Below are 23660 nucleotides of genomic sequence, written 5' to 3'. Positions count from 1 at the left end.
CACATGTTGTTCCTTCCCCAGGAGGCCCTTCTCCCTCATCCACCTGTGAGTTTCTGGCCTTTGGCCAGTGCCCAACTCAAGTGTCACTTCCTCTTTGCCACACTCCCACCCCACCCGTAATACCCACTGATAATCATCACTCCCTCCTCCATGCGCTCACTGCCCTTGGACCTTCCTCCTAACTTGGCAATTCACTTGTCTATCTCCCCTCCAAGCTGCTCCACAGCAGGGTACCCTGACCCTTCCACCTGTGTTCCTCTGGTATCTGGCAATTGGAAGGCATTTCTACTTATTCGTTTCAATCATATAAAATGAATACAGGTAGAAGGAAAAGTCAGATCAATGGAAAGAGAAAAAGAAGGGACTCAGAAGGAAGTGGGAAAAAAGACAGAGAAAGAGAAAAGGAAGGAGAAAAGGAGGGATACAAATGGAGAGAAAGAGAAGGAGAGAGAGGTAGAGAGAGATAGAAATGGTGACAGGAGTGGTCACTCGTGGACCTGACCCTTTACACTTTCTGTGGGAACTTCCTTGTGCCATGTGCTGCTCCTGAAGACTGGGAATCCCTGCCTTGGGGGACACCCAGGTGATCCTAAGAGGCACAGGCAGGAACTCCATAAAGGATGTACCTGGAGAACGTGCTATTGGTGTCAAGCCAACCCTGAAGTCAATTACAGGTCAGATTCTAGCAGAATCCCCGGGTTGAGCTCCACTTATTCTTTATGCTTTATTCTCTCTCCTTCCTCCAGTCTGCCTCACTTTGGCCCTGACCCTTGACCTCTTACTCTTCTGTCCTGAAAGAGGTATTCGGCCTTTCTTCCACCCTCTAGCCTACATTAGAACCATATAGAACATTCTCCTAGTTCTAGTTGCCTCTCTTTCTCCCCAGTCATGTCTGGCTTAAGATATTGAAACTAAATTTGGTTACAGTGTAAAAGATTTCAAGCTGATTCCTAATTAACTGTTCCCTATATTCTCTACATGAACTCAAGTGAGAGTCATACCTTGTTTTCAGATAGCAGCACTGGAAAATGTGACCTGAACCTAGATCCTCATTGTTAAATGCGACTCTAGATGGCAAACTCGAGTGCTTTTTAACTTATTCACAAGTTTTTGTGGCCACATTTCTCCAGTGAATTGCCTCTCTAGGATGGGATAGCAGGGCTAAATGACTTATGACGTGTGCTCAGACCTTGCCCCTTAGTTCACAATCCTGGTCCTCGTTCCAGTTGGATGCTGGGAGGAGTCGCCACTCTCACAGAGTCCTCGTGCTCTGGAAATCTGCAGGCTTTTTCACAGTCAGTAACTTGAGTCTGAGAATATGCGTGGCAGAACCTCCCAGAGATGGAGCCTGTTTCCCTAACCAGCACATAAGCCATAGAAGCCTAGCAAGTGCGTACTGAATGAATGAAACAAATAAATGGAGGACTGATTGAATGGATGTGTGTGAAAAAAACAGTCAGTGAATGAAAGCATGAATGAATACATAAGTGAGTCAGGAAATGGAGGGACCCACTGAGCCCTCGTGGATTCTCCAGACATCCAGGAGCCATGCCTGCAAAATCAGCCCCTGGGAAGCTGCATTACAATCTTTATAAACACTTTCTTTTTTATTACAAGCACGATCTGCCCTTTAGAAAGACATTTAAAGCTTATAACGGGAGATAAGAGCATTGTTCCTTTCACTTTCATGTAAACCAGCCAAGACTTCAAGATCAATTTCTATCTCAAACCTTCAAGGGCAACCTGGGATTTGAAGTCGGGACTGTTTAGGACCAAGATGTCCTATGAAGACACGGATCCTGCATCAGGGACTGAGCTTGCCTTTGATGGGGTTTGTAAATAGACTCTGGAAATGGTGAAGGTGGTCCTCTCCTCTGATAGGCGTGGTCCCTTCCAAGTCTGAGTTTCTCCGTGCTCCATGCAGGTGGGAAATTGTCACCCAGGTCCTTCCCTTTAGCTTTCCTCTTTGGGTGACAGTACTTGATAAAAAGAAAGCATTTAATAAGCAGTAGCTGTAAGTTATTCATCTGTGAAATAATAGACTGGATTCCCAAGCATAAAAATTCCATAGCACCCCCTAATGACTTATCATAGTAGACTTTAACACAAACATGTAGGAGAATTTGATTAAAGTCTGGTTCCCCAACTAGGAAATTGATATTTCTCATCTTATTTTAGGAAGCAGTGTAGTGTGGTGGTAAAGTGCATGAGTTTATAATCTGTCCCTCCTACCTACACTATGTGACCGTAATCAAGGTACTCAACCTCTCTGTGCCTAATTTCCTCATCTGTGTAACTGATGAAAGTACCTCCTTTATGGAGTTGCTGTGCGTGTTAAATGAAATAGTTCAGCAGATGCACTTTGAACAGTGCCAGACATGTAGCAAGTAACCAGTTATTATTTTAATGGTTTATTTTTAGAGAAAAACTATAAGGTCACAGTTATTTTTCCTCAGAATTTTATAAATATTTTTCATTATATTTGAGTATCATTTGAAGATAAATCAGACAACAATCTGATCCTCTTTTCTTGTTGCTTTTTCCGTCTGATACTTGTAGGATAAACTCAAGTTTTTACTTCCTTCAGTATTTCTTCCAGACCTTTGGTGCATATTTTTATATAAAGATGATTTTATGTTTTTCAACTCAAGGACATTTTCTTCTAGTGTTTCCTAGATCATAATTTCATTTCCATAAGCTCTCTGCTACTGGGATTTCCCTTACATCCCTTAAATGGATGGTGAATTTCCTGGATCTAGCCCTCTGTGCCAGTTTTTGGTTAACTTGCCCAATTCTTTCTAAAGTTCTTTCCTTTTCCTTCAATGTTTCTGTTCCTCTTCCACATAATAATCATTTGAGTGTTGGGAGAATTTTTCAAGCTGGTTTTCTAGTTAACCAGGTTGGTTTCTGAAGTTATCATTCAGCTATGTACAATCTTGATGAGTTAGGGAAAAAAAGGAAGTTGTGCCTTTTCAAGAACTCTTTATTATTTTAAGATTGATCTTTTTAAGTCAACATAACATCATCCCAACTCTCACTAAAAATATAGTTAAAGGTTTTTTTAAAGTTCCACCCTACTTCCTGAAAATATTTCTTTTGCTGGGTGTTATTTGTGCTGAATGTTCAGATTGGTGCTTCAGTCCCTCTCTTTGAATCGCTAAGTCTTCACAATACCAGCAGCTTGTCACCATTTACTCATTTTTGTTGATGATGTTTGTGGTTGGTTTGCTTTGGATAGTCCATTGATGATCAGTAAATCACTATATCTTCTTCCAAAAGTGAATGAGGGCAATCAGCACTAGGGTTTATAAATCAGAATTAGCTTCAGCTATAAATGACAGAAAATTGAAAGTAAGAGTGGTTTAAAGAAGATACAAGTTTATTTCTCTCTCAAGTGTGGGAAATCCAGAAGCTGTCAGATTTGCTATGTGTTCTAATGTCAAGGGCTCTGGTTCATTCAACCTTGCTGATCCTCTTTTCTCAGCCCATGGTCTCTACTTCATAATCCAAAATGAATGCTTCAACTCCGGCCATCAAGTCCAAAATCTAGCCAGCAGTAGGAAGGTGAGGGAAAATAAAGAATATTTTCTGAAAATGACCCTCACCACTTCTACTCACATTCCTGTGGCTAGAACTCAAATCATATGGCTATACCTAATTGCAAGGGAGGATAGGAAATGTAAATTTTATTCTAGATGGCCACTTGACCTGCTTAAAGTTCTATTGCTATTAAAAAAAAAAAAAAAAGTGGGGGTGGGGAAATTAGGTAATAGGATACTAACGGAAGTTTCTTTCTTTCTTTTCTGCAGTCCTGGGCGTAGCTGTAGGAAAACTGCGTCCTGATTCTTCCTCTCTTGCCAGAAGTTTCTGACATAGAGATTTTCCCTTCTTTAATTCCATCTGTACCAAGAAGAATTAAGGGGCTGACTCAGAGTGGATGTACTTCACTCACTCCACCAACCACTGACTAGCAGAGCAAGCCATCAGCAGCCTGCCTCTGTCAGCATTCTCCTCCTCCTTTTTTTTTTTTTTTGGCTGGACTAGGTTTTCACTGCAGTACGCAGGCTTCTCTCGTGGAGCACAGGTTATAGCGTGCAGGCTCAGTGGCTGCAGTGCATGGGCTTAGTTCCCCAACCAGGAATCAAACCTCCATCTCCTGTATTGGAAAGTGGATTTTTAACTACTGGACCACGAGGGAAGTCCCTCTCCTCCTCCATTAAAAAAAAAAAATTGTTTTTGCAAAAATTATCAGATATTTCAGATAAATGGCTAAGATAACTTAGTGGTTTTCAGAAATCATGTGGAATGTCCCTGTTACTTTGTAGTAGCACTTCAGCAGGAATGATGAGAAGAAATAAATTTGAGAACACGGTTGGCATCTTGCTTCACAAATTTGATCCTATGATTCCACTGCTTACAATCCTGTCCTCAATAAGCACACAAAAGATGTCTATATCATTAATCCTTAGGGAAACACAAATTAAAACTCCAAACCACTACAAACCCACCAGAATGGCTCAAATTTAAAAGATGTAGAGCTCCTGATAGGAATACTAAGCATTACTACTTTGGAAAACAGCTTGATAGAAATTAAACATACGCTTATCATCTGACCCAACAATTCTGCTCCTAGGCATCTACCCAAGAGAAATGAAAACACATGTCCACAGAAAGATTCACACATGAGTGTTCATACAACCCAAATGTGCATCAACAGGCAAACAGATAAACAAATGGTGGAAACTGATACAACGAACTACTTATTCAGCAATGAAAAGGAACCAAGAAACGATACATACAACAACATGAATCAAACACATGTTGCAAAATTCTGAAATAAGCTCAACAAACATACAAGATGACAGAAATCAGATCAGTGGTTGCCTGTGGAGAGGGTGGGAGTAGGGACTGGCTGAAAAGGTACACAGGAGCCTTGGGAAGTGATGGAAACATTCTGTGTCTTGATTGCAGTGGTGTTTGCTTGAACAAATACATTTGTTAAAATTCCTCAAACTGTACACTTACAATGCATACGTGGGTATATTTTACTGTGTGTAACATAATTCAGTACAATTGATTTAAAATGGGAAAAAAAAAAACAAACAACTTGCCCTGCTTCCTACATCCTAAAGGATAAGCCTCAAACTCTCTTGAAAAGCTCACAAAGTTCTTCATTATCTGGCCCTGGCATCTTTCTCCCAGCTTCAGAGAGCCATGGGATCGCTATGAGAGGCTACTGCTCAAAACTCCGACCAACTATGTCTTTGATGAAGAGAGTACTGTGGGAGGAGAAACCAATTATTGCTTAATAAATGCAGTATTCTTGGCAGATATTATCTTTCAGGTCCTGGGATGTAGAGAAATAATAAAAGGAGACCTAGCTTGCAAGGAGGCTAGAAATAGCATAAAGGAGGCGCTCTGAGTGCATGCGGTTTTAACACCTAGACATCGTGGATGTCCAGTGGCACTTCCCCACTGCAGCAAGACACTCCTAAAATAAGTATTTTTGCCAGGACAACCCTGTTCTTTTCCTGCTTGGGAACAAATTTTAAACTTAGAAGAGAAAAAACACCCTCAGATACTTTGTCACTCATTCCACACCACTCATAATTTGTCACTCTGTCTTGAAATCTTCCCCTGCGTGGCTTGGCTTTAATGGGTTCAGCATTTAGTGAGCTAGGCAGTGGATTATGTGCAAAATGCATTAACCTCTCACATGATTGTAAAAATTGCCTTAATAAAATAGAGCTAAATCTTACTTAATAGCGATGAAACAGAAGCCACTATGTTCCAAGGATGCTAATGACCTGTGAGTCATTCTTTTTGATTTTAGAAGGTTGAACACTTGGAATTTTCCCCCTTTTATGAAAACTTTTAAGTGTCTTTAACTGTTGGAAAATCACACAAGTGAAAATAAGTTTCCTGCACTATAGATAACCAGAGCGCCAAGAAGTTTCCATCATCTTCTTAATGCTCCATCGTCCCGAGACAGTCTGAGATGTTGAGGGCACAGACGCAAATGACAAGAAGGGAAGGACTGATTATAATACCTAAGATTTGCCTAATGCCTTCCTGCTTACACAGTTCTTTTTTTTTTTTTTTTAACCTGTATCAATTGATTCAATTCATGTAACAGACTTGGGAAGTAGGTACTCTCATCTCCATTTTATATATAAAGAAATTGAGATTTGAAGAGGTAAAGAATTTGCCCAAATTTCACAGCTGATAAGAACTTGTATTTGGATCCAGGTCCTCTGAATTTAAGTCCCACACCATCCTAAAATATATACATATACATATATATGTATATGTATATATTTAACAACAGTCACCTCCTTATGAAATGGAAGACAAGGATGGTGTTTGCCCAATAATGCTTGAGTTTTATGAGTGCTGGAAAATGGCACTGCTTTGGCCTCCTCCCTTTCCCAGCAAATAGACTTCTCATGCCATTATCTGTTATCTCTTATCAGAACCATGTTTTTCTGCCAGTCCTTGTCATAACTATAATAATAAGAATAATTATTATGTAACAAAAATAATAACAACAGTAATCATAATAACTTCCAATCTTACTGAACATTGCAACTGCTGACTTTTGGAGCACCCCACTGGGCACTGCTCAGTGTTTTGCATGTCTTATATGATTTAATTTTCACCAAATGTGATATTATTACTAGTCTCCATTTTCCAGATGAGGAAACTAGAGATCAGAGAAATTAAGAAACTTAATCAGTCATGGGGCTTCCCTGGTGGCTCAGATGGTAAAGCATCCACCTGAAATGCAGGAGACCTGGGTTTGATCCCTGGTTGGGAAGTTCCCTGGAGAAGAACATGGCAACCCACTCCAGTTCTTGCCTGGAGAATCGGAGAATCCCCACAGACAAAGCAGCCTGGCAGGCTACATTCCATGAGGTTGCAAAGAGTTGGACATAATTGAGACACTAAGCACAACACAGACCAGTCATGAAGTCAAGATGAGGTCAAGCCATGGGTAGATTAATTATACAACTGGCTCCAACTTTCTTTCCCTCCTTGTAACAATGTGACTTTGTAAGTCCTCTCATAAAGAAATGGAGATGTTGCAGTATCTCTTGAATCCAGTCTCCAACTTGCTTTGGCCAAGAGGATGCAACAAAGGTTACCATGAACCAATTCTGAGCTTGAGCAGTTTTACTGCCTCAGAACCCTGCTATCATCATGAAAACAAGCCCAGACTTAACCACTGGAGGATTAGAGACTACATGGAGCCGAGTCAATTGATTTGTCCTAGCTCAGAACATTCTAAAGAAGCCAACCCCCCTGCTGACCCACTAGGTGACCACAGATATACGAAGAAACCCAGCCAAGATCAGCCAAGTCAAGCTTATGTCAACAGAACCCTCTACCAACCTAATGAGAAATTATAAATTATGTTGCTTTAAACTTCTAGATTATGGGGTGGTTCATTACACAGCAATAGCTAACTGATACAAAATGGAAGCAGGACTGAAATTTATTGTTTGGACCCTTTCTTATACTCTGTATGGATGCCATGTCCTTCTAAATATCCTCATCTTGTAGGGTTGGGAGAAATGTCAGTGTCATCCCAGGCAACCAGGATAAAATATCTTGTGTGCTGACTTTGGGCCATTGTCTATTTAGGGAGGAGAGTGGAAAGACTCAGGTGACCTGGGTTCTGAATCCAGCTCTGCCACTAGATCTGCAAAACCTTAAGCAATTCATCTCTCTAATCTTCAATGATTTTATCAATACGGTGAAGAGGTCAGGATGTCTTTGCTCAAAAAACTACTATTTGCCAACAGCTACTGTGTTAAGCAATGTGATACATGCCAAGGATACAAATCTTATAAAATTCCTATTCTCAAGAGCTCATCGTCTAATGGAGATATAGACAACACAAACAAAAATGGCAACATATAGGTCTTGTGTAAGACAGAACAATGGTCTCCCAAAGAGGTCCATGTCTTGGTCCCATGTCTGGGAATTTGTGAATATATTACCTTCAGATCAGATCAGATCAGATCAGTCGCTCAGTCGTGTCCGACTCTTTGCCACTCCATGAATCGCAGCACGCCAGGCCTCCCTGTCCATCACCAACTCCCGGAGTTCACTCAGACTCACGGCCATCGAGTTAGTGATGCCATCCAGCCATCTCATCCTCTGTCATCCCCTTCTCCTCCTGCCCCCAATCCGCCCCAGCATCAGAGTCTTTTCCAATGAGTCAACTCTTCGCATGAGGTGGCCAAAGTACTGGAGTTTCAACTTTAGCATCATTCCTTCCAAAGAAATCCCAGGGCTAATCTCCTTCAGAATGGACTGGTTGGATCTCCTTGCAGTCCAAGGGACTCTCAAGAGTCTTCTCCAACACCACAGTTCAAAAGCATCAATTCTTCGGCGCTCAGCCTTCTTCACAGTCTAACTCTCACATCCATACATGACCACAGGAAAAACCATAGCCTTGATTAGATGAACCTTTGTTGGCAAAGTAATGTCTCTGCTTTTGAATATGCTATCTAGGTTGGTCATAACTTTCCTTCCAAGGAGTAAGCGTCTTTTAATTTCATGGCTGCAGTCACCATCTGCAGTGATTTTGGAGCCCAGAAAAATAAAGTCTGACACTGTTTCCACTGTTTCCCCATCTATTTCCCATGAAATGATGGGACCAGATGCCATGATCTTCGTTTTCTGAATGTTGAGCTTTAAGCCAACTTTTTCACTCTCCACTTTCACTTTCATCATGAGGCTTTTGAGTTCCTCTTCACTTTCTGCCATAAGGGTGGTGTCATCTGCATATCTGAGGTTATTGATATTTCTCCCAGCAATCTTGATTCCAGCTTGTGTTTCTTCCAGTCCAGCGTTTCTCATGATGTACTCTGCATATAAGTTAAATAAACAGGGTGACAATATACAGCCTTGACGTACTCCTTTTCCTATTTGGAACCAGTCTGTTGTTCCATGTCCAGTTCTAACTGTTGCTTTCTGACCTGCATACAAATTTCTCAAGAGGCAGATCAGGTGGTCTGGTATTCCCATCTCTTTCAGAATTTTCCACAATAAATCTGCCTGCAATGCAGAAGCCACAGGTTTGATCCCTGGGTTGTTGGGAAGATCCCCTAGAGAAGGAAATGGCAACCCTCTCCAATATTCTTGCCTGGAAAATCCTATAGACAGAGGAGCCTGGCAGGCTAGAGTCCATGGGGTCACAAACAGTCGGACACGACTGAGTACATAAACTACTATATTATTACCTTACATGGCAAGGAGCACTTTGTGGATGTGATTTAGTTAAGGATCTTGAAATGGGTAGATAATCCCAGATTATCCAGGTTATTGTAATCACAGACTAATCATCACAGTCCTTATATGAGAGAGGCAGCAAGATCAGAGTCAAAGAGAGAGATCTGAAGATGCTACACTGCAGCCTTTGGAGATGAAGGAATGGATCATAAGCTGAGAAATCCTCCCTAGAAGCTGGAAAAGGCAGGGAAGTAGATTCTCCTGAAGAGCCTCCAGAGGAATGCAGCCCTGCCCACACCTTGATTTGGGGCAAATAAAACTCATTTTTGGACTCGAGAACAAGAAGAGAATAAATTTGTGCTAAGTCACTACATTTGTGGTAATTTCATTACAGCAGCAATAGGAAGCTAACACACTGCCTGGCTGAGCACCCGGTTCTCATAACATCTCCCGGCGTGTAAGAGGTACCTCCAGGTGCTTCTCTGGTGATGCTTCCAGTGTCGGGTCCTGGGGAGCATCTCAGAAGGTCTCCTTGGTGTGCTAAGTCCCACAGCCTCTCATGGGCAGACCTGGGGGAAGAATATGATATCTCTGACTGGCCACAAATTCCACCTTCTCTTGGCCTCTGCTGCTCCTGTCCAGCCACCTGGTTGCTCCAGGCTGAGGCAGAAGGACAAAGAGAGGACCAAGATGCAGTCCCTGCCCTTCAGAAAGGGAGGCATCTGAGAGCACCGGGGGTATCTGAGCATGCCCTGTAGCCTGGGGCCCTGGTGGGGAACGACTCCACCTCTCCCTTCTCGGTTTTGACTAAGACCTACCCAAATACATTTCATACAACCACCCAACCCACACATTTGTGTGTGTATGTATGTACGTGTGTGTGTGTAGGACTATACTTAAGTCTTTGAGAGATAGCACTTAATACATGTGACATGTTCTGATTATGTTTTATTCTATGCTATGTTTTACTATAAAAATGCTGGTGCCAACTTATTAAAGTGATTTTTCAACCCACTGCTTTTAGATGGTTGTATCAACACGCCCTTACTGGTCTCTGTCTCTAAACAGTGGTTCTCAAGCAGGTATTATAGTTGCCTAGGAATTTTTAAAAAGGCCCATCCTCCAGAAATTCTGCTGTCACTGGTCTGGGGAGGAATCCAGGCATCAGTATTTCTGCACAGATTCTCAGGTGAGTCACGCCTGCAAAGCAGGGCTGAGAATCACAGCTCAAGAACCACGGCTCTAGGTCCACACCCACCATCACATGAATCTGCTGAAAGTTGATTCAAGCAACGACAAGTACCTTCTCAGAATATTTCATTGCAGCACACACTGCTACTGCTACTGCTGCTAAGTCGCTTCAGTCGTGTCCAACTCTGTGCAACCCCATAGACGGCAGCCCACCAGGCTCCCCCATCCCTGGGATTCTCCAGGCAAGAACACTGGAGTGGGTTGCCATTTCCTTCTCCAATGCATGAAAGTGAAAAGTGAAAGTGAAGTCGCTCAGTCATGTCCGACTCTTCATAACCCCATGGACTGTAGCCTACCAGGCTCCTCCGTCCATGGGATTTTCCGGGCAAGAGTACTGGAGTGGGGTGCCATTGCCTTCTCCACACAAACACACACAATTCCAGACCCCTTGCCTCTCATGAATAGGTCCCAACAGACACTTGCAGGCTTGTTCTCCAGATACCACACCCTTTGCCCTGAAGCATTCTGAAGATTGTTTCCCACTGTCTGCTCCTAGACTGGAAAAGCCCTTCCCTGTGTCCTCCTTCAAGCCCTGACTCAGGTTACACCCCCTCTCAGGAGTCTCCCCCACATGTCCCTGTTTCCCTCAGTCCAGCACCAAAACTCAGCCCTCAACCACTGTGCTCAGGGATCACCTATTACCTACCTGCCTTCTTCACTTGTGTATTAACTGTGCTTGCTTATTCTCTGTTTTCTTGATGCCCTGGCATGGAGGGCCTTGCCCACCAGGGAGAAACTGCCTCTCCCAAGAGCTTGCTAATTACCAGAGACAGTAAACGACTCCCCTGCAACTGAGGCTTTCAGATCAAACCAACCAACCCAAACCTACCCTCCAACCACTTTCTTTATTGGACTCTCTCGGGGCTCTTACACTCTGGGGCCAGAATCACCCCAGGACCATGTGACAGACAATTTAGGACAGCCCCGCACCCGCCGAGCCTGCTGAAATTATTCAAACTAGCAATTCTGAAACCTGCCTGCCCTGCCTTGCCCGGTGCTCCCCGTCTCTGCTCCTGCCTCCTGAATAACTTGGTGCTTCCCCATTTGGTCTTGCAGGGTGTAACCTGCCCTCCCCCACCCCCCATCTCCCGGGAGCTGCGAGTAGCACAGTCTTTTCAATGGTAACTATGGCTGATCTGTTGCCCTCACCATACCTGAATAGCAATAAAGTCTACCTTTTAAAAACAATTGGTCTATGAACTCCCCCAACCCCTTCTACTAACACTGTCTTGCATTGAGTCCTCCCTGAATGACAGGCTCTGCAGTCAGCCTTTTCCCTGCACCATCTCATTTGTCCTTGGCAGCCTGGTGAGGCAGGTACTGACCACTCTCAATTTACACAAGAGGAGCAAAGCCAGCCACTGACAAAGCCAGGATTCAAACACAGGTCCATCCGGCTCCCAAGTCAGCTCCAGGTTCCCCCCTATAGGAGTGGTCTCACACTCAAAGTCTCCAATCTCAACCACAGGATCTTTGCAAACAATACTGCTAGGCACAGCTACACAGCAGTCACAAAGGGCCTGGCATGGAGCAAAGGGACAAGAGGAATCCACCTGCTGTTGCTTGTCACACCAGATATCCTTACGCTGCTTCCTTCCAGAAAGGGCTCCAGAAGGGTTTCCCACCCAGGTGCCATTTAGACTAGCCTTATCGAAGAACCATAGCCCATTAATGCCTTCTGATCTCATTTCTCTATTGCATTGTGTGGAGAAAACACACTCTGAAGGGCACCTACCACAAACATCAGGCTGTCACGGATGTGTCAAACCAAGGCTCCAGGCTTCAAGCACCAAGATCAATCCTGCCCCTTCCCTTTAATTAATTCTCTCATCCCTGTTGTGTTTAACATAGACTGGAGCCTATTCCTCAGATGAGTTCATTTGGCTCTGCAAGAGGGGATTCCCAGAGATGCTTTTTTCTGAACAAGCCATCTTGTCAGTGTGACGTCTGTGAGTATAGCTTTCTACTTGAGCTCTGTTATAATACCAAGTGGTCCTTGTCCCTTGAAACTAGCCTTAGGAGTTACAAATGACACCCTGGTGAACAGCTTAACGCTGCCTACTATAAGCAGGTTACTTACTTATTGCACTAAAAGGGAGACAGGGTCCACCCAAAACAAAGTTCAGAGCTCTTGCCTTTTAAAATCCATATCTCAGCTCTTCCACAAGAATGTCATTCTTTGAAAAAAAATGATTTATTTTACCTGGCTGAGTCAGGTCTTAGTTGCAGCACATAGGATCTTTAGTTGTGGCATGCAAACTCTTGGTTGCAGCATGTGGGATCTAGTTCCCTGACCAGGGATCGAACCTGGGTCCCCTGCATTGGAAGCACAGAGTCCTAGCCACTGGACCACCAGCGAAGTTTCATGAATGTTGTTCTTATAGATGATATCTGCACACAGTATCACTTCCACGGACAACATCCAGAGGAACTGTGGGCATTTAGTGGGGACCCAAAGATGGCACCAGAACAAGGGTCCTTGTTGCCCCAAATCCTTAAGCACAGGAACTCCTGAAGTCACCAAATGATGCCATCTGTGCCCTGATATCACAGTGTGACATTTCCCCCATAGAGCCAGGGAGCCCCACAGTCTCACCTGGGAGCTCAAAGGCTGGTGACCCCTGTAAAGAGGTTCCGCTGACCCTGCCTCTGGTCCAGAGCCTCATATGGCTGGATCTCCATGGCTTCAGAGAGGGCTGCTGAGGGGCAGTGCCCTGAAAGTCAGTCCAAGCAGGAATTGTTAGCTACAAAAGGAAAGAAAATGTGTTTTAGCAATCATGGGGTGCCATATACAATGGTCAACAAACACAGGATTCCATTGCTGGCGCAACCCTTGGCCAGGGACCTCTCCACCCTGTTTCCTACCCACCCCACCCTACTCCCTTCCCCTTGACTAACTCTTTGCTCCAGGATTGGGTGCAGGGTGGTTTTCATCTCAACTCCTCCACTTACTGATTGTGTGAGCTTAGTCACATTATTCAGCATCCCGAGGCCTCAGTTTCCTAATTGGTAAATTGGAGGTAAAAGTAGTTCTTACCTTATAATATTATGAAGGGTTCTTGAATGTAAAAGGCTTAACTCTGCCCAACATAGTGATAAATGCATAAACCAGTCTCAAACTTCCTGGCCTTCGAGTGTGTTCTTCCCTCTGCCCCAAATTCCCTTCCTTCTTATTAGCCTGGAGAATTCCTACTTTCCTTTCGAGGTTTACCCCTGATGATATCTCTTCTAGGAAGTGTTCCCCATCCCCCTCCAAGCTGTCTCCATGGCTTCCTCCATGCTCCCACACAATAGTGCTCCCTCACCAACAACAGCAGTAAACACACTCGGGTACCATTTTCTTTTCACAGTTCTCACTGAACTGTGACATCCTAAGGGCAGAAATTATGTCATCCACCTTTGGAGCCCCAAATTGTGGTTCCATTCCTCTTATAAAGCAGACACTCAGTAAAAGTTGGCTGATTTAATCTACGTAATGGATTAGTTGTGCTCGTTAATGAGGGAGAAGCAAGGAAAACACACAGAGGGGTCCGACAACCACATAAGGCATAGCAGGATTCAGCATCTCTTTGAGAAGTGTAAATAATAAACCCTACAGCTGTGATGGTCTACACTACTGATTTAATTCATCTGCGGTAGGACCTGGGAATCCAGTATTTTTTAATGGTTCATATGTGATTCTGCTGTGTAGCCAGATTTGAGGACTACTACTCTCCCATCCTGTCCTAGGAGTTCAAAGGAGAGGCAAGTCCTAGGACTTTCCATATCCACACAGCCTGGCCACATCCTTCTAGGAGTGGCGTCTACCCACAGGGGCTGGTCTGTTGGCTCCAATCTGGCCACTGAGCATCATGGGAAAGGTAGAACAAGTTAAGAAAGATGGGCTGTACTATGGAGAACAGTATGTGCGGTGCTGTTCTGTGCTTGGTCACTCTGCCATGTCCAGCTCTTTGTGACCCCATGGACTGTGTAGGCCACCAGGCTCCTCTGTCCAAGGGATTCTCCAGGCAAGAGTACTGTGGGTTGCCATGCCCTCCTCCAGGGGATCTTCCCAACCCAGGGATCGAATCCAGGTCTTCTTCATTGCAGATGGATTCTTTACCATCTGAGCCACCAGGGAAATCCACAAATACTGGAGTGGGTAACCTATCCCTTCTCCAGGGGATCTTCCCAATCCAGGAATAGAACCGGATTCTCCTGCATTGCAGGCAGATTCTTTACCAGCTGAGCTATCCGGGAAGCCTTGGAGAACAGTATGGAGGTTTCTTAAACAGCTAAAAATAGAGCTATCATATGACCCTACAATCTCTCTCTTGGGCATATATCTGGAGAAAAACATAATCCGAATGGACACATGCACTCTAGTGCTCATTGCAGCACTATTAACAATAGTTAAGATGCGGAAGCAACCCAAGTGCCCATCTATAGAGGAATAATTTAAGAAGATGTAGCATATACACCCTGTGGAATATTACTCAGCCATTAAAAAGAAGGAATTAACATCATTTGCAGCAACATGGATGGACCTAGAAACTGTCATACTGGCTGAAGTCATAGAAAGAAAAATATTATACGATATCCTTTATGTGTGGAATCTCAAAAGAAATCATGCAAATGAAAGTATTCTCAAAACAGAGAATGAACTTATGGTTACTAAAGGGGAAGAATGGGAGGAAGGGATAGTTAGGGAGTTTGAGAGGGAAATGTACACACTTAAAATGGATAACCAACAAGGTTCTACTGTATAGCACAGGGAACTCTGCTCCTTGTTATGTGGCAGCCTGGATGGGAGGGGAGTTTAGGGGAGAATGAATACCTGCATACGTGTGGTTGAATTCCTTTGCTGTCCACCTGAAATTATCACAACATTGTTAATCAGCTACACTATATTTTATTTACATAAAATGAAAAAAATTTTTAAAGAAAAAGGGATCAACAGACAGGTGGGGTGCAGAGGACAGGTGAGAGGGGTATGGGCTGAGGAACAGGATCCAAGTCAGGCCAAACTCAAGATCTTTCAAGACCCATGTCGACCCTCACTTCTCCTGAGAAGCCTTCACTTGAGCATCTCCATGCCCTAAAGCTCTCTGCAGTTTTCCCCAGCTCAGAACTCTCCTGTGTGTATCATCCTTGAATCTCAGGGACCCTCAGATGATGGGTGAATGCCACGGTAAAATCAAAAGTTTGAATTACAGAGCATTTTAACATCTTAAAAGAAAAGCAGGTTAGTTGCCTTCACATGTAAAAGGTTCTCCCACTAAAACCTAACAGATTGGACCCAAAGCTTCACAGAGGAATAGGAGAGTCATCTGCAATTAGCACGCTGCTATATGTAAACAGCAGCCTCAGAGTAGTTGAAAATCGTTTGTTTGCTTGTGTGAATTAACATTCCCTTGCAATATTATGATAACAATGGTCTACCTTAGTTTCTCTGCACACCCCACCTAATCTTGTTTACATTCTTATTAATAGTGAAAAGGAAGCCTGGTTTTTACTGGCTTCAAATCATCCTAGACTGCAAACCACTGAAGTCTGAATTAATGAGCTTAAACCGTATGCATTTGCATCCTGAAGCTGTCTCAGCTCTCCTTACACGGGCTTTCCTTCAAGGACCATCTCTCCTACCTCCTTCCTCATGGCAGATTCTACCATGATCCTGTCTGCAGACAAGAAAGTAGAAGCACAGGAAGCTGATGCAAATTGCCTGAGTTGCACAGCATTCAAGGGAATCTGTCCTGGGATCTGCATTCTGAATCATAAACATCCCAGTCCTGGGAAAAAGATTCAAATTCTAGCTCTGCCATCAACTGTGTTCTCTTGCGCTAGTCAGCGTGCCTGACCAGCCCTGGTGCTTCCCCGTGTGGCCCTCTCAAGCATGGTGTGCTCCCAGCTATGAGAAACTCTGAGTAGCAAACTATCTTCTCAATGATAATTATTCCCTGATCTGTTGGCCTCATCGTACTTGAACTTGGTTCCACATCTGTGAAATGGGGATAATGTTGCTGACCTCTCAGGTTTGTTACAGGGATGAAATGAGATGATGCATGTAAAGCACTTAATGTAGCAGCTGCAGCAAAGTAAAAACCTAATGATAGGGAGTATTATCACTAGCCTTGTTCCCATTGTTTTATACGCTTTGCTCCTAACTCCCACACTTTACAGGTAAGGAAACCAAGACCTACAGATGTGTGGCATAGGCATCCTGCCCAGGGTTATGTGGCAAGTGGATGAATGGGCAGCACTGGAACTTGGGTCTCCTCCAACAGCCCCTTTCCAGCTGCTGGATTCTCATGCTGGGGTCCTGCCTTCCCTTCTACAGATGCTGTGAATCATCAGGACCAGTCTTCACACAAACACACACACACACACACACCCTAACTCTGTTTGCTCCCACTAAGGAGGTCTTGTTTTTAAGGCACACCTGCAGATGAAACCATCAAGGTTTTCCTATTCCTTTGCTCCCTAGTTTACCTAACATGCTTTTCAACATGTGACAACAGTAACAGGAGATGGTGTGAGTACACATGGCTACCTTTATAAAGCCTGTAATCCAAACCATTCAGGGGAACAGAGTGCGTTCCATCCAAGTCCACTTTTCTTTAGCTCTCTAGTTCTTTCCTAATTCTTCAAAGGGTGTAGGAGGGAGGGTGCCTCACTTCTCCTACCTCTCCAAAATGTCAGCAGCAGCAGCTGCCTGGACTCACTGCAGCACAGAACACAGTGGAAACCTCCCAGATCCAAGAGTTCCATCCCTCCTCTACACCAAACTCTGTCTCCCGGCTGTGATGTCCTTTCCTGGGCCAGGACCATCCAATACCCAAGTCTTTCTGAAATTAAACCCCCCTGGATCCAATTTGAGCAACACAGTAATTTAAATAGTATTGGATTATAAGCCAAAGTATAAAACAAATATCAGTGAGTCCATACAGAGATAAATAAACAAGCGCATGAATCGATAAATAGGAGGAAGAGGGCGATCTCTTGCAGAAGAATTCCAAATAACTTATGTAGATGCTCTGCCCTCAAGAAGGTGGAACTTAACTCCCCATGTGTACATGTGGGTTGTGACCAGTGACATCTTTCTGAAGAAGACAGTACAGAAGGGAGGAATAAAGAGTCACTTTTCAGTGGAGAAACCTGACCCACACGACCTCAGCCAGGTGATCAAGTATAAACATGATAAATCATGTGGGTTGTATGTACCTTGATATGATGAGATGAAAATGGTATCTCACCTCTGGGGTCATCCCTCCTAAAATTCATAATCCAGGCTAAGCATGAGAAAAATATCGGACAAATTCCAGCTGAGGAACATTCTGTAAAATACCTGACCAGCGCTCCTCACAACTATCAAGGACATTAAACAAACAAACAAACAAAAAGAATCCAAGGAACTATCACAGCCAAGAGGAGCTTAAGGAGATAGGATGACTAAGTGTAACATGGGATCCCAGGTGGGATCCAGGAACTGAAAAGGAGCCTTAGGGGAAAACCATCTAGTCAAGGCTATGGTTTTTCCTGTGGTCATGTATGGATGTGAGAGTTGGACTGTGAAGAAGGCTGAGCGCCAAAGAATTGATGCTTTTGAACTGTGGTGTTGGAGAAGACTCTTGAGAGTCCCTTGGACTGCAAGGAGATCCAACCAGTCCATTCTGAAGGAGATCAGCCCTGGGATTTCTTTGGAGGGAATGATGCTGAAGCTGAAACTCCAGTACTCTGGCCACCTCATGCGAAGAGTTGGCTCATTGGAAAAGACTCTGATGCTGGGAGGGATTGGGGGCAGGAGGAGAAGGGGACGACAGAGGAGGAGATGGCTGGATGGCATCACTGACTTGATGGACCTGAGTCTGAATGAACTCCGGGAGTTGGTGATGGACAGGGAGGCCTGGAGTGCTGCGATTCATGGGGTGGCAAAGAATCGGACATGACTGAGCGACTGAACTGAAGGAAGTCTGAATGAAGCGTGGACTTCAGTTAATAAAAACGTATCAATATCATTTCATTAAGTGGGATCAATCTACCACACTAGGTAAGATATGATGATGGGACCTGGTAGTGGGTTATATGGGAACTCTCTGTACTTTCTTCAGACTTTTTCTCTAAACTATTTGAAATAAAAATACATTTCAAAAACAAAACCAAACAGAAGAAAACCTCCTTAGATAGTCCAAGACTGATTTTGTTGCATGACCTCGGAATCATGAATAATGCTGTTGATGGGGGGGACCCTTTGTTCACCAGTCTCAGAGTTCTCAAGGTGGGGCAGTGGGAGAGGGAGCCTGTCTCCCCTTTCCCACCAACTCCCTTTTCATCTGCTTTCTGTTCTCACCTTTCACACAGCATTCGCCCTGAAGCAAAGGATTCCTCTGCTTGAATAAGCAAAAATGACTGACCTAGTCCAGACCCATTGGAAAATGTCCAGAGAAAGGAAGGGGCATCTTCTGGTAATGCACCAAGGGCATGACAGAGCTGGAGCTGGAACCCCACAGGGCGGGCACCTGAGACTATCCCCCAGGTGTTACCTAGGATCTCACCTGTGAGCTTGGAGTTCCTTGAGGCAGGGACAGTGCCTGGTTCAGCTGTATCTGTGGGACTCAGACGTGGGACAGGGACTCAGACGTGGGACAGGGACTCAGACGTGGGACAGCAAGTCCTCAGGAATGACTGAGCGACACTGTTTCCATCATGTGATTGTTCCAAAATGCCAATGCCATGTATAACCAAATCACTCTTCGGGAAACCTGAAACTAAACCACACTGTAAATCAGCTATATTCCAATATAAACATTTTAAAAGAGATAAACCCTCCAAATACCATTTTGCTTTTACTAAAATGCCAGTACCATTCAAACCTAAAAATCCTGCTGGCATATCAGAGAATTTCAAACTTAAGGCCTCTCTGGTCTGTGTCCATATATCTGGTTTTACTAAAACAGTCTCTTCTAGCGAGCTTATGTACTGGAGATCAACTTTAGACATTCATGCATACATCCATTCATTCATTTTAAAAGATTTATTGAGCATCTCCTACACATTATGAACAATAGCGATAATAATAATTCATACAATAAGCATTCATTGAGTACCAGCTCTGTGTCAGGCTCAGTCCAGGCATGACAGATACAACCCTGAACAAGAGAGACACATCACCTTTCTGCCTTAAGAGGTATCCCTAATTGTTATTCGATGCTTCCTGAGTGCCAGGCATTTGTGCTCAGAATCTTTCATTTAATCCTCACAATAGCCCTAAAAAGTCAATACTATTGATGTTCCTGGTTTTTTTCTTTTTTTTAAATTCTTAATTATTTTAAACAATTTTAAAGGTTACACACTGTTTGCAGTTATTACAAAACATTGGCTAGATTCACATGTTGTACAATACATCCTTGAGCTTATCTCATACCCAGTAGTTTGTACTGCCCATTCCCCCACCCCTATTTTTCCTCTCCCCACCCCCACTGGTAACTACTACCTCCTTCTCCATACCTGTGTCTGTTCTTTTTTGCTATATCTGCTAGTTGCATTTTTTTTATTTCACATATAAGTTATATTTGTGATAACAGTATTTGTCTTTCTTTGTCTGACTTATTTCACTTAACATAATGCTCTCCAAGTCCATCAACGTTGCTGCAAGTGGCAAAATTTCTTTCCTTTTTATGGCTGTGTAGTATTCCATTGTGTGTATGTATGTATGTATATATGTGTGTGTAATATATCACATCTTCTTTATCCATTCATCTGCCGATGAACACTTAGGTTCCATATCTTGTCATTGTAAATAATGCTGCAATGAACATTGAAGTGCAAGTATCATTTTTAATTAGCGTCTTTGCTTTTTTGGGATATATACTCAGGAGTGGAATCACTGGGTTATATGGTAGTTCTATTTTTAGTTCTTTGAGAAACGTCCATACTGTTTTCATAGCAGCTGTACCAATTTACATTCCCACCAACAGTGTATGAGGGTTCCCTTTCCTCCACATCTTTATCAACATTTGTTACTTGTGTTCTTTTGGATGATAGCCATCCTGACCGATGTGAGGTGATATCTCACTGTGGTTTTGACTTCCATTTCCCTGATGACTAGCGACACTCAGCATCATTTCATGCACCTATTGGCCACTGGCATTTTCTCTTTGAAAAAATGTCTATTCAGTTCTTCTGCCGATTTTTCAATAGAGTTGTTTGATTTTTTTGATGTTGAGCATATATGCTATTATATATCGATCCTTGTTGGTCATATCATTTGGAAACATTTTCTTCCATTCAGCAGGTCTTCTTTTTGTTTTGTTGATTGTTTCCTTTGCTGCACAAAAGCTGTCAGTTTAGGTCCTGTTAATTGTTCCCATTTTTTCAGATGAGAAAGCAGAAGCCTAGTTACCTGTCCAAAGTCACTCCTTCGATAGGTAGTCGAACTGGGATTTGAACCTGGGCATTCCTTATTGAGAACACTTGTCCTCAGTGTCCACACGGGGAGTCAGCGAGGGTCTTGGGTGCCTGGCTGGTGAAGAAAACACTCCAGGCATCACCGTCAAATGGAAAATAAAGCAGCCTTTTATTCCCAGCAACTGGCCAAGAGCTGACGTCCCTTCCTCACCCCCTTACGTGCAGGACTACAGGAGGACCCTGAGGCCGGGAGGAAGGCTCTGCCAGGAGACCTGAGCAAGGTCTCCTTTCTCAGCGCTCCTGAAACTGAGCCGGAAGTCCCTCCCCGCCGCCCCGCCACCCCCACCCCACGACTTCCTCCCGGGTTCAGAGGCAGAAGCTGAGGAGAGGAGGGTGGCGGGGCGGGTGTCTGACGGGATTAACAGGCGGAGGAGGTGCAGAGTCTCTGTTCCTGCCTTGAAGACACAGACACCCCACCCACTAGCACAGTTTGTTCAAGAGGATGTCCTTACTCTGACCAGATTATCAACACGTGATGAGAGGTGCTCAGTCAGGAAGGGCTGAGAGGGGGCCCTTCCCTGGGAGGAAGGGAGGCCCAGTGCTTTCTTGTCTCTGAGCAGAGAGGAGACAAGAGGAGAGGGGGAGAAGCGTATCCTCACGGCACCGTGGGCACAGGTGACACGAGGAGAATAAGACGTGGTTTCTGTTCCACAGTGACTCACACTAGGGTGAAGTCCGCTAAAACTTATCCATGAGTAACAATCCAGCAGGACTGGATGAGCTGGTTAAGAGGTAGGAGGGGTTTCCTGGAGGAGGCATCAGGCCTTCATCCCAGGTGGGTTTTGAAGGCTGTGTTGGAGTCTCCACCCAGAGAAGGGGTAGGAAGAACTCAGCAGAGAAGGCACAGAAGTCCCAGTCTGGAGACTATTCTCAGGTGGTGGGTGTGCCTGGGGCATGGAGAGTCCTGACAGGAGCCTGAAGAAACTCTGCTGGGAGGATGGGCTGGAGCCAGACTGTGTGGGGCCTCGTGGGATGCTGGCGAGCTTGGCCTTTTTCTCCATGAGCAGTGAGCCCAGGGGCAAGTTCTGCGTTTCTTGGTTTTGTCAGGGGAGGGAAAAGTTGTGGGTTGGGGGCTTATGCAGTCCTATTTGTGATTCAGAAATTGCTTCTGACAATCACTCTGAAGAATTCACCATCATTCAAGTAACTGTGTGGCACCTACCATGCCCCACACTCCATAGAGGGCTGGAGATAGAACGGTGAACAGAACAGACATGATCTCAGCCATCATGGAACCTATGGACTGGCAGAGGACATGAACATTAGGTAAGTATTTTGTCCCGATTCTGACAGATCAACTGAGGGGAAATCCAGAGGGTGATGAGTATCTATATCTAGGGAACATATAATCTACTGGGAAGATGAGAAGGCTTCCCTGAACAAGCAGCATTTAAGGTAAGACCTGGAAACTAAGAAGTATCTGCTCAGGGGACAGAAGCAAAATGTTCCAAGGGAATGAAGGCCATGTGGTGAGAAGGAAGACGGCACAGCAGAAAAAGCACAAAGTGGCCATGTGCCTGGAACGCAATGAGCGCTGGAGAGGGTGGCTTTAGATGAGATTGAAAAGAGAGACAGAACAGAGCCTCGAAAGCCAGGGTGAGGATTTAGGACTCTATCTCACTATCAGGGTCAAACCATTAAAGGGTTTTAAGAAAGATTGTGACAAGATCCCATTAGCATTTTGGAAAGAATTTTCTTCCTGTTAGCATTAAAAAAAAAAAAAATCGAAAGGGTGCTCAGTGAAAGCAGGGAGTCAAGATGAGAATTTAGGGATTTCTCTTTTTAAGTGAAAAGGAAAAGGGAGGATGTGATTCTGAGAATCTGAGCTTGGAGGAAGGGACAGATGGCAACTTAGGATCAGGAGGGAGCCCATAGGAGAAAGAAGCAGATGTCGGCAGGGACCAGGAATGTCTAGGCAAGAATTCCTGCCACCCTCACTATTAGAGAACAAGAAAGCAGAGGTGAAACTTCCCAAGAGGTGGGAGGAATTGGGCTGGGGAAAAAAAAGACCCAGACAGGCATCCTGGCATCTCTAAATCCACTCCAAGGGAGCTGGCAGGAAGGGGTCAGGAGTCTTATAAGCAGCTGTCCTGACCCCCAAGGGACAGAAAATGTCCTCCCAGCTGGTGTGTGAAGCAGAACAAAGGCACAAAAGTTCCCCACTGGCTGACATTTTGGGGAGCTCACAGAATGGCGAGCTTCTCCTATCCAACCCCGGCACCAATGAGGAGCTGAAACATATTGTACCCATTAGAAAAGAAATGCAAATCCGAGAGTCAGGCATTTGTGTCCATGACAACAGGGGGAACGTATTTTGGCAAATCTGAGTTCATTTATATTCAAATAAATATTTCAGTCTATGACTCTGGCACTTTTTTGCATGAGATATTTCAGAACCATATTGAATGTTGCTCTCATGCTAAGAACTTGAGAATTAAAATGAGGGCCAATTTCAGAGTCTGTCAGGCTCCAAGATTTGGAGTTGGTTTTACCTCAAGGAATGAAAAGGAATGATAAACGAGGGGGGTGATTCAGCACATTTGTATATAAACTTTTTGAACAGGAAAGGCCGTTCCAGTATTGTCCCAGGAAGCCCCTTCTTTGTAAAAGTGGAACAACAGACCCAAGTCAATCCTTCTAGAACTCAGGGCTCCTGATTCTCTGGCCAGTGTTGTCTTCAGTCCGCCCAACCAGTTGATGGAATAAGAAGAGCAGATAGGCTA

General features: G+C 44.2%; 1 non-coding gene across 1 annotated transcript; it reads right to left on the bottom strand.

Moving 5' to 3' along the window:
- Window positions 1-12777: 12777 nt before the first annotated feature.
- Window positions 12778-12850, bottom strand: TRNAG-UCC (transfer RNA glycine (anticodon UCC)). Its single transcript has one exon. It is a non-coding gene; the product is annotated as a tRNA-Gly (tRNA).
- Between the last annotated feature and the right edge of the window lie 10810 nt (window positions 12851-23660).

Source organism: Bos indicus, chromosome 3, assembly GCF_029378745.1.
Source record: "Bos indicus isolate NIAB-ARS_2022 breed Sahiwal x Tharparkar chromosome 3, NIAB-ARS_B.indTharparkar_mat_pri_1.0, whole genome shotgun sequence".
In the NCBI taxonomy this organism is placed as follows: domain Eukaryota; kingdom Metazoa; phylum Chordata; class Mammalia; order Artiodactyla; family Bovidae; genus Bos; species Bos indicus.
Note: the sequence above shows the minus strand (reverse complement) of the source record. Positions and strands in the feature narration are given on the sequence as shown.